Source organism: Helianthus annuus, chromosome 11, assembly GCF_002127325.2.
Source record: "Helianthus annuus cultivar XRQ/B chromosome 11, HanXRQr2.0-SUNRISE, whole genome shotgun sequence".
NCBI lineage: Eukaryota > Viridiplantae > Streptophyta > Magnoliopsida > Asterales > Asteraceae > Helianthus > Helianthus annuus.
The window spans coordinates 159,214,431-159,224,846 of record NC_035443.2 but is presented as its reverse complement, the minus strand read 5'-3'; positions in this window follow the sequence as shown (position 1 = coordinate 159,224,846).

The following is a 10,416-nucleotide window of genomic DNA, read 5'->3' as shown; positions in this document are numbered from 1 at the left end:
GTATTAAGTGGGACTTAATAAAATGATATAATTACACATGTATTAATTCCCCCATCCTTGGGAAGGAAAATACGTTATCAAGTATATACACGGAGCGGTTGTCTAACCGTTTCCCAAAAATATAAACTATGAAGCTAAAGCACGGCCATCCGTCTAATAGAATTAGCACATGTAGGTCGTTGCGCAACACTTGGATATTTGGATTACTTGATATTGTGACGCATTCACTGTGAGTTCATGTCCCCCTTTTCTCTTAACTGTTTTCAGTTTTTCTAAACTGCGGGGGTGAAATACATGTTACAATGATTATGATTACTTTATACATGGTATGGTTAGCATAAAGAGGGTTACTTTTAGATCATGTGAATGGGTAGGCGGAAACTTGAGGTCATTAATCCTCAGGGTGGGGACCGAGGGGCAGGAGCGGTAGATCTATTTGGGTGTAGCGAGCCCAGTCCCAGGTCCAGCATAACGGACCTTGGGATGACTTTGTTCCCGACGCATAAATTTGCTAGGTTTGAGCCTTCCTACTTGCATTTACACATATCAATGGCCTTGCAAACCGTTGGTGATCTCTTTTTCCTTATTTGCTGCATACCAGGGTTTTTGATAAAGATAAAGGTTTATTTACTCATTTTTCGCATGAACTCGCTCAACATTATTGTTGATTTTTCAACTTACATGTATTTCAGGGAATTAAGGATCTGGCACGGTATAACAGGTTTCCCGCTGCATAAGACATCAGGGTCATCCAGGATTCGGGGAATGTGACTTCTTCCTGGACGAGTCACAGACCTTGAATCGTGTTTATGTCATGTTTATGGTTGTAATGTTTAGACAAGTCATGATTGTTGGGTGTCTCACCCGTTAAGACAATGTTTTATATTTTTATTATCAATGGATGATCTTGCATATTTTAATACATATAGCCTTGTTATGATTAAGCTATGGTATTAAGAAGTCACACCAAATTAACCACGCTTCCGCAAAGCCAGGGTGTGACACCTGTGGTCAGAGATGAGCAAATGATACTGGGTACCGGTACCGAATTTCCCAAACCAAAGATCTTAAGTACCAATTCGGTACGACTTTTGGCGTTCCTGGTACCGGTTCGCTACCGGTTTTTACCTTCATATACCGGTATCGTAACTGGTATTTTCGGTACCAGTACCGATTCGATGTTTGTTAGCACTGAGCTCATCCCTACCCGTGAAACTAAAAAAAAAATCATTAAACGTTGAAGAAAATCAATAAAAAAAGTTGCACGATATCGTTGTTCGTACGGTACCCGTGATCAGGGATGAGCAAATGGTACCGTGTAGCAGTACCGACTTTCCCGAACTAAAAGATTTTCAAAATCAATTCGATACCGACTTTTGGCGTTTTCTGTACCAGATTGGTGTCGGTTTTTACCTTCAAACTTAAAAGTAAAGAAGATAATAAAACTATTAAAAAAACTATATATTATTATATGTTTAAAACACTATTCATTGGATTATGTTTTTAATATCCAAAATTCAGGTATATAAGACTATGGGGTATGGGGCGGGGATTGGAGCGTGGGTGGGTTACAAACGCCTAAATCACCACCCCGGGTGCATTTGGGTTTCTTCCTGGCCCCTTGGGCGGGGGTTTCAGCCCGGGCGTTGGGCGGGCCTAGCGGTGTTCCGTGGCCGGCTCTCATTGGCTGGGTTGGCTAGGCTATAGGTGGCTAGGATTTAAATTTAAAAAAACAACTGTTTGGCCAAGCCAAACCCACGCGGGCTAGCCACGCCCCGCCATACCGACCCAACATGCAATTGAGCAGCGGTGCCCCTCGAAGTCCACGTGTCAACCCATGCCCCAAACCCCCGCTTCACCATACCCATGGTCTAAAATAAAATGTGAATAGAAACTTTGAACCTAATATTGTTATATAGTTTTTTTTACTTGAGTATACAAGATTTTTTATTTTAAAATAATCGAAAGTTACTCTTCAAAACGTTTGAAAGTTAATATAAGGAGCGGGCTAGCCACGCCCCGCCATACCGATCCAACATGCAATTGAGCAGCGGTGCCCCTCGAAGTCCACGTGTCAACCCATGCCCCAAACCCCCGCTTCACCATACCCACGGTCTAAAATAAAATGTGAATAGAAACTTTGAAACTAATATTGTTATATAGTTTTTTTTACTTAAGTATACAAGATTTTTTATTTTAAAATAATCGAAAGTTACTGTTCAAAACGTTTGAAAGTTAATATAAGGATAATTGTATCTAACTTATAATAAAAGACTACAAATAATGCCACATGGCATTCCCTCCTTCAACCTCATAAATTTTCTTTATAATTATTTAATAAATTTATTCTAATATAAATATTAATATTAATAACTAATATATAGATATAATTTATTTTTATCCTTATCTTTATCTAAGATTAATAAATAATTTCAATTTTACAATTTAGACGCTTTGTTTTTTTACTTTTAACCTAAAGTTTTTCATCATTTCCAATTTAATCTCAACTCTTTTTTATTTTCAATTTTGGTCCATCATACTTATCATCTTTCCCAAGTTTTTTGTTTCGTTCTAAATTTTGTGACTTAATGCACCGTAACGTGCGTGTGGGGTTCAACATTTTTTCGTATATTTTTTTCCGTTTGACTGGCTCGTCGCAAGACATATATTTTTCTTCGTTTAACAAGTTCGACCATCGCGCGGGTCCTGGATTGACTCAGTTAGTTTTTTTCTCTGTTTTACGTTTCGGTTTAATTTCTTTGCAACAAGCGTTCGTAATTCAAAGATTTCATGTCTGCTTTTCGTTCGGCGTTATTTTTTTGTTTTTTGTTTTATTTGTTTTTACGAGCTTTTCCGGTATTGATGGTCGCTGGCAGTGGTATAACATTGGTACTACTTGACACAGTTTTACAACAACCGCTGCAACGCAGGGGCTTAATACTAGTATATCCAATAAAATATTAAACTGCTGGTAACGTACACATTGGCGTCCTAGCCGAATTGCCAAAACGCACGGTAAACACCCTAGTATGATATTAAAACTTACAATTTAGTAACAATTTAACATCTAACATTTCTTTATATAACCTTAGATTCTCATCACTCATACCATCAGTGTCGAATAAATTATAACATTAAAAGTAAAAAAATCTTAATTTTTGGATATTTAGAAGACGCACAAGACAACGTTGCAATAAGGTGATCACAGTCGCAGTGAGATTCTGGGAGGTGGTCAATGGAGGATGCATGGTTAGTTGGTGATGGTCGATTTTAGCACTGGGGTTGGTTCCGCTTTTAAAGCCATCAATATGAATCGATTAAAACAGTGCGAAAAAGTAATTTAGGGCTTCTTTTTAATTTTAATTTATGGGCTTCTCACTTTAATTGAAAACATAATTATCTTTTTAATTGACACCTACCCATTATTTAAAAAGTTGAGCATTATTGTTTTTAACTTATAAGAGACAAACATTTAAAGACGTTTTTTAGATGTGACAACAAATTGTTTATAGGAGTCATTGTTGGAAAACATAGTGTTACTAGACTTTCGGTATAGTAAATTGCATATAAAATGGTGTCACTTAACCTTTTTATATCCTAGTATCCTACTCGCCTCTCGATTGAGCTAAGCTCAAATGATCGGAAGATTTTTATTTTTTAAACTCTAGAAAATTTATTTTATAATCCTTTTCCAAAAAATTCAAATACCACAAAAGAATGGTAATTTATAGAGTTCATCAATTCATATTACTTTGTTTATTTGTTTCAGACGAATCGTTTTACTTATAAATTAGTCATAATTTAATTTATAATTTACTTTGTTTTTTTATAATCGTTTTACTATTTTTAATGTTTTCCGATTTAAATCTTTCCAGTATATTTTTCATATAAAAATTAGTCATAATTGCATTATTAATATTATCTATGTTTATTTTTCACGCATTAACTAGTATTTTGCTCTCCGCGCGCTGCGGCGGTGTGAGACGGGTGGAAACATATAGTAAGATAAAACACGATTCGTAAAACGCAGCGCGTAAAAGACAATTACAAAAAAAGTGTAAAACACAAAGGTAAACACAAAATGTTAAACACAATGCCTAAGACATTTCGTAAAACACAATGCATTGGCATTTGCAAAAGTAGGGCTGCAAACGAACCGAACGAACACGAACACGGTCTTGTTCATGTTCGTTTGTTAAGGATTTCATGTGTTCACGAACAGTTCACGAACACTTACCGAACGAGATTTTTTGTTCGTGTTCGTTTGTTAAGGAAATGAACTTGTTCGTGTTCGTTTGTGTTCGTTTGTTAATTTAGGTACCGAACACAAACGAACGTTCATGAACGCACACAGATGCAAACGAACACAAACAAACGTTAATGAACATAAACAAACACAAACGAACATATATTTACTTTCGAAGATGATCATAACCAAAAAAAAAAACACTAAGTAGATCCACCCAAAATATACCAAGCTAATTATCCAAACTTGAGTAGCTTAATACATAATTTTTATAAACATAACTAACACAAAGTAGTGTCTCAAAACTTCATCTTACACTTCAAGTCTCCATTTAATCCACCAAAATAACCTTGAGATCGTCTATAACCAAAATAAACTTGAATTCGTCCAACCATCATCAAGTAAGCTCAACATATATGACATAAACAAACGATAGAATATAAGTTGGGTCATAAAATATAACATAATATAAGTTGGGTAATAAAATAAAATAATATATATATATATATATGTATATATTCCTATACACAAACGAACACGAACATACAAACGAACATAAACAAACGAACACAAACGAACGTAAACGAACACGTTACCGAACGTTACCGAACGTTCACGAACACAAATGAACGAACATGGCCTTTGTTCATGTTCGTTCATTTAACTAAACGAACGAAATTTTTTGTTCGTGTTCGTTCATTTATTAAACGAACGAACACAAACGAACTTCCCGCCGAACGGTTCATGAACTGTTCGCTGAAAGTTCAGTTCGTTTGCAGCCCTATGCAAAAGTATGAGTTGTAGTCTAGGGGTTACATCTGCAAATTTTTTAAAGTTGGACGTGTGTAAAAATGGAGTAATAGTACAAGGGTAAAAAAAAAAAAAAAAAAAGAAAGTCTAAAAAGGACAAAGTGTATAAGTATAGAGGTGGTGGCGAATTGTTTAAAAGATGAGGGGGTGTTGGTGGAAATGTAAAACTAGATGGTTGGTGGCGTAGCTATGTAAGAGCTAAGGGGGTGATGGTGGAAAACCAAAGTAGAGGGTTGGTGCTGACAACGTTTGAAAGATGAGGTAGTGATTTTGGAAATTCAAAGTAGAAGACTTAGGGACTAAATTTGTCATTTTATAAAACTCTGAAGATGCCAAAATTAAGAGACTAAAATTGTAATATCGTGAAAATATGAGGACAAGGAGGCAAAACCGATGAAAAACCAAGGACTTTGTCTTTTAAAATTGTATGCAATATCATTATTATCTTTATTTATTTATCTCACATCACTGTCAAAATGTTTGTTGGGCGATTCTTCTCGTGTTGCTAGTTGTCATGCAACATCATTTAACTTTAAATCTCTTTGAAACCTTGTCGAGGAAAAATGAGTTATAAATTTTAATTTGTTGAACAAAATTTCTAACATAGTTATCATTCTTATTTTTACGCTTTAAACTCTCATATATCTCTTTATGCGGGTTTAGAAAGTTGTCAATCATGAAAATGCGTATATACGATATTAATTCTTTTGGTCGGGTAAATATGATTTTATACAAGCTTTAAAGGTGCATGTATTGCGTACAAATTAAATATTTAAATTTTAATATTACTTTATTATTATCAACCATGAAAAAATGTATAGATCGAGGGTTGAAAAGGATGTAACATCTATCTAAAATGACAACTTTTAAGCTATATAAAACAGAAAAAAAAAATTAATTTAAAATGTTGAGATGTTTCGATCAATATCCGTTTGCTAAAAAACAATCCAATTATTGAATAAAACAATGTCACATGAATCATTATGCATGCTTTTTGACAATTTAGACACTAGTAGATGTTTATGCCTTAAATCATGGGCGACCAAAGGTTGATCCGATGATAAATTATTAATGTCTGTTTGATGTTGTTTAAAGATCGTGTGATTTTATCACCAATAACGGTAGATTTAGAGTATATTATTGTTATGTGCCAGTAGTTGTCGAGTTTTATTTTTATTTTAGTATGTAGTTTATTTATTAATTAAGCATGTTTTGAATTATAGATAGTGGGTCAAGATAGTTGGTTAGTGGGTAGTTATTTATCTTTTTAGTATTTATAGTGTAAGCCATTTGATGTTTATGGATTATGAATGAAAAATATAAGAGAGTTATCTCAAGTCTTGCATCTTACTAATTTCTTTTGAGTTTGATCCACTCAACGGATTATCTATCAACCGATTGGTACATATCAATTATAAATGATCTGAGTCATTTATGAGCTACTTAAGATTGAGTTTATAAAATTTTGATACGGGCCGAGACAAAGCTTTGTAAAAAGCACATTGGTTAACGAGCTTCAACACAAACTTTGTTTACAAAGAATTGTTTAGGTTTGTGATTCTAAATGAGCGGACATGAATTTATTATAAGAATTGTTGGAGAATTGATATATTAGAAAACACCAGAGATGATTAATCTACTTGAACCATTTTCAGGAATGATTTCTAGAGAAAAGTTTCATGTCTTACCCAATTAATGACTTTAAACCAAAACAGTTTAGTTTTCTTTCTAGACATGGAATTAACCCAATATTAGGGCTGGCAATTCTGACACGAACACGATAACACGACACGAACCTACACGAAGTTAACAGGTTTCGTGTTTGACCTTAACAGGTTTCGTGTCTAAACAGGTCGACACGATAAGACCTGTTTAAATATCGTGTCTAAACAGGTTAAAACCCGTTAACCTGTTAAGACCCGTTAATGACCTGTTTATAATTTTAAACTAAAAAAATATATCAAATATGTGGGGTTAACATGCCATGTTCGTGTCTTAACAGGTCGTGTTCGTGTCTTAATAGGTTAACATGTCGTGTTCGTGTCTTAATAGGTCATATTCATGTCTTAACAGGTCGTGTTCGTGTCTTAAACAAGTCATATGATATGTTGGTAACATTTTCGTGTCTTAACAGGTCATTTCGTGTAACCTGTTTATTAACAGGTTCGTGTTCGTGTTTGAAAAATCAGACACGATAAGATTTCGTGTCGTGTTCGTGTTTACAGGTTTCGTGTTCATGTCTTATCGGGTTCGTGTCTTAACAGATCGGGTTGACCCGATATGTCAGCCCTACCCAATATAAGACTACTATTGTCGTTCATGCTTTATTTATATATTATCAATTATCAATATCAATTGACAGTATATTTATGCTTTGATAAAAGGTTGAGGGATGATACAGATGGACATTCCATGATTCATATAAGAAATGAGAACAGGGGGAAAAACTGATGTGATAATAATGTGAAAAATGAGAGAGACCCCTTTAAAACTCAAGTCATTTTGGTTTTATGTATATATAAGGTATTTCATGAATCTAGTAATTATCTCAAGATGATCTTAAACCTCCTTATTGTTATACAGAGTAAAATGCACGGATGCTCTAGGTGGTTTTGTAAAATAACATCTATAGTCCTCAATTTTTGAAAATTACACCGGTGCTCCTTGTGGTTTGACGAGTTGTTACTTTGATAGTTCCTGGAGTGGATGCTAGTTAGTTTTCTCCGTTAAATCCATGTAAAATGATAAAATTACTCCTTTCTTTTATTAAAATATAAGGAAAAACTAATTAATCATTCTAAATATCATTTGGGCCCCACAATTAGTTATCAATTATTAAATACAATATATAACACCATACCCCCACCACACCTCCCTCTCTAAATCTATATGTGCATCTCTCTTCAAAACCACCACCCCCACCACCATGCCACCACCAAACCACTGGTCACCACCACCATACCACAACACATCTACTAAACACCACCAATCTACCACTGTAACAACCACAATCACAACGACACCATCACCCATGCCACCATTACCCCACCACCTAAAAAACCCCAATCTGCAAACCCTAAACCAGCACCGACCACTGCCAAAAAGCACCACCGCTTCACCACCTTCGCCCTTAAACCACCACCGTTGTACCGCCTCCTCCCTAGACCCACTACCGCTGCACCACCTCCTCCCTGAACCCCTGACATCTGCACCACCTCCTCCTTCCTTGAACCCCTGATAACTGCACCACCTCCTCCCCAAACCCCTCGTGTAGGATCGGGGATTCGATCTAAACAAGTCGATCAGAAGAGTTCTAGACCAAATCAGAGGCGGAATTCATTGCAGCTATATTCACACTTAGAAGTAGATTATATGTCGTTTGTATTGATTTCACAACGTTACACGAGCTGGCGACACTTCGGCAGAGCTTCGCTACCGGAATCAGAATGTTACAAATGAAGAACCAAGACCCTCTATATATAGGAACAGCCAGGTCGCACGAACCACAGTTGCCAGGTCGCATGAACCTGCTAGTTCATACCTGTTTCCCGTTTCTCTCGTACTACTTGTCCTGGTCTATCTATTCTATTACATGACTCGATACAAGACGAAGTCAACAGACATATGCACTAACACCTCGGCTGCCGCACCACCTCCTCCCTGAACCCCTTACATCTGCACCACCTCCTCCCCGAACCCCCGGCCGCCGCACCACCTCCACCCTAAACCCACCACCGTTGTACCACCTCCTCCCTGAAACTCCGACCGCCGCACCACCCTCTCATGACCCTCTCTATTCGACCTTGCTGGCCATTAGAATCCCTCTTTCTTTCTCTTTCTAGAACCAATTTAAGGGTTTTATAGGGTTCGGTTTCGATGATGGTTGTTGTTGATTGTGTTGGTGGAGGTGGGTGGCTATGGTGTTGGTGGCCGGTTGTTTATAAGGGAGGGGTAAATAAGGCGGGCCCCACACTTTTAATAATCTATATTGTTTTTTTTTTAATTTTTTAAAGGGAGAGGTAAATAAGTAATTTCAGATGGACTTAACGGAGAAACTAACGGACATCCACTTCATGGACTATCCGAGTAACAAACTATCAAACCACATGGAACACCGGTGTAATTTTTTAAAGTTAGGGACTATAGATGTTATTTTACAAAAACACAAGGACTATTCGTGCATTTTACTCTTGTTATACATTTTGATGTCTTCGTATAACGTGAGGTGTGTGCACATGATTTTATTGTAATAATTCATTTAGTGCTATCATGTTGATCAACGATATGACCGTTTCATTGACCATAAAACTTATGGATTCCGGTTCAATCAACCAAATCATTAATTGGTATTTTTGTTAAGAAAATACATCCATTAACACGTCAAAGTTTTAATTTGATAAATAGCATAATAAAATCTATTTGATTAATAAAATAGCTTAATAAAATCTATTTGATTACTCTACAAATATTTTAATATCTAAAAGCATAAACTAAGATCAAAATCACTTATATACTGTCCTCATTATAGTAAAACGTATTATACTCATAGTAGTAAAAGAATACCCATGCCATTATAGCCTAGTGGTATATTGGTGGTGTGATAAGGCTTATGACCATTAGGTTATGGGTTCGATTCCCACAAAGGGGTTTTTTCCAGATTTATTGGGTTTCCTTCTGAATTGGTGTATAGGCATTATTGCCTAGTGGAGATGGATATGATCGGGTGGTTCTGCTGGTGGCACGATGATACTCCAGTTGTCCGTCAGTGATCCAAATTTGCTGTTCTAAAAAAAAAGTAAAAGAATACCGTATTTATTATATGAACTTTCTTCATTTTAAAAGCTTTTAAGTCGACAGCAAGAATTCATTTGGATGTACATGACCAGCTGTTATTGTGGTGTAATAACTATAATTAATGATAAATAACTTGGTTATAATAAAACAATTTAATATAGATATACTTACATCTGCACTTAAAATCATTCCCTATGATGGTAACGTCAAACTAGATCAATGTGACATCCATACATTATGATATTTATATAGTTAAGATAAAACAAAAGAGGTAAATTTGTAGAAATGTAATAAAGTTTGACAACTGTTCCAATTAAGTTATTGAATTTTTTTTGTCCTTCTGAAGTCACCGAAGTTTCATTTAGCGTCCTAATACCATGTGATTATCAGGTTACTAGATTACAATGATGAGGTGTCAGGTTTTATTAGTTTTTAATCTTTAATATGGAATAAAAAATATTTATAATGACATGGGTAAAAGATATCATGTTTTTATTTAAAAAATTTATTTTCCTCTTTTCTCTTGTTTCACACAGCACCGATATCTCTCTTCCTTTATTATTAAC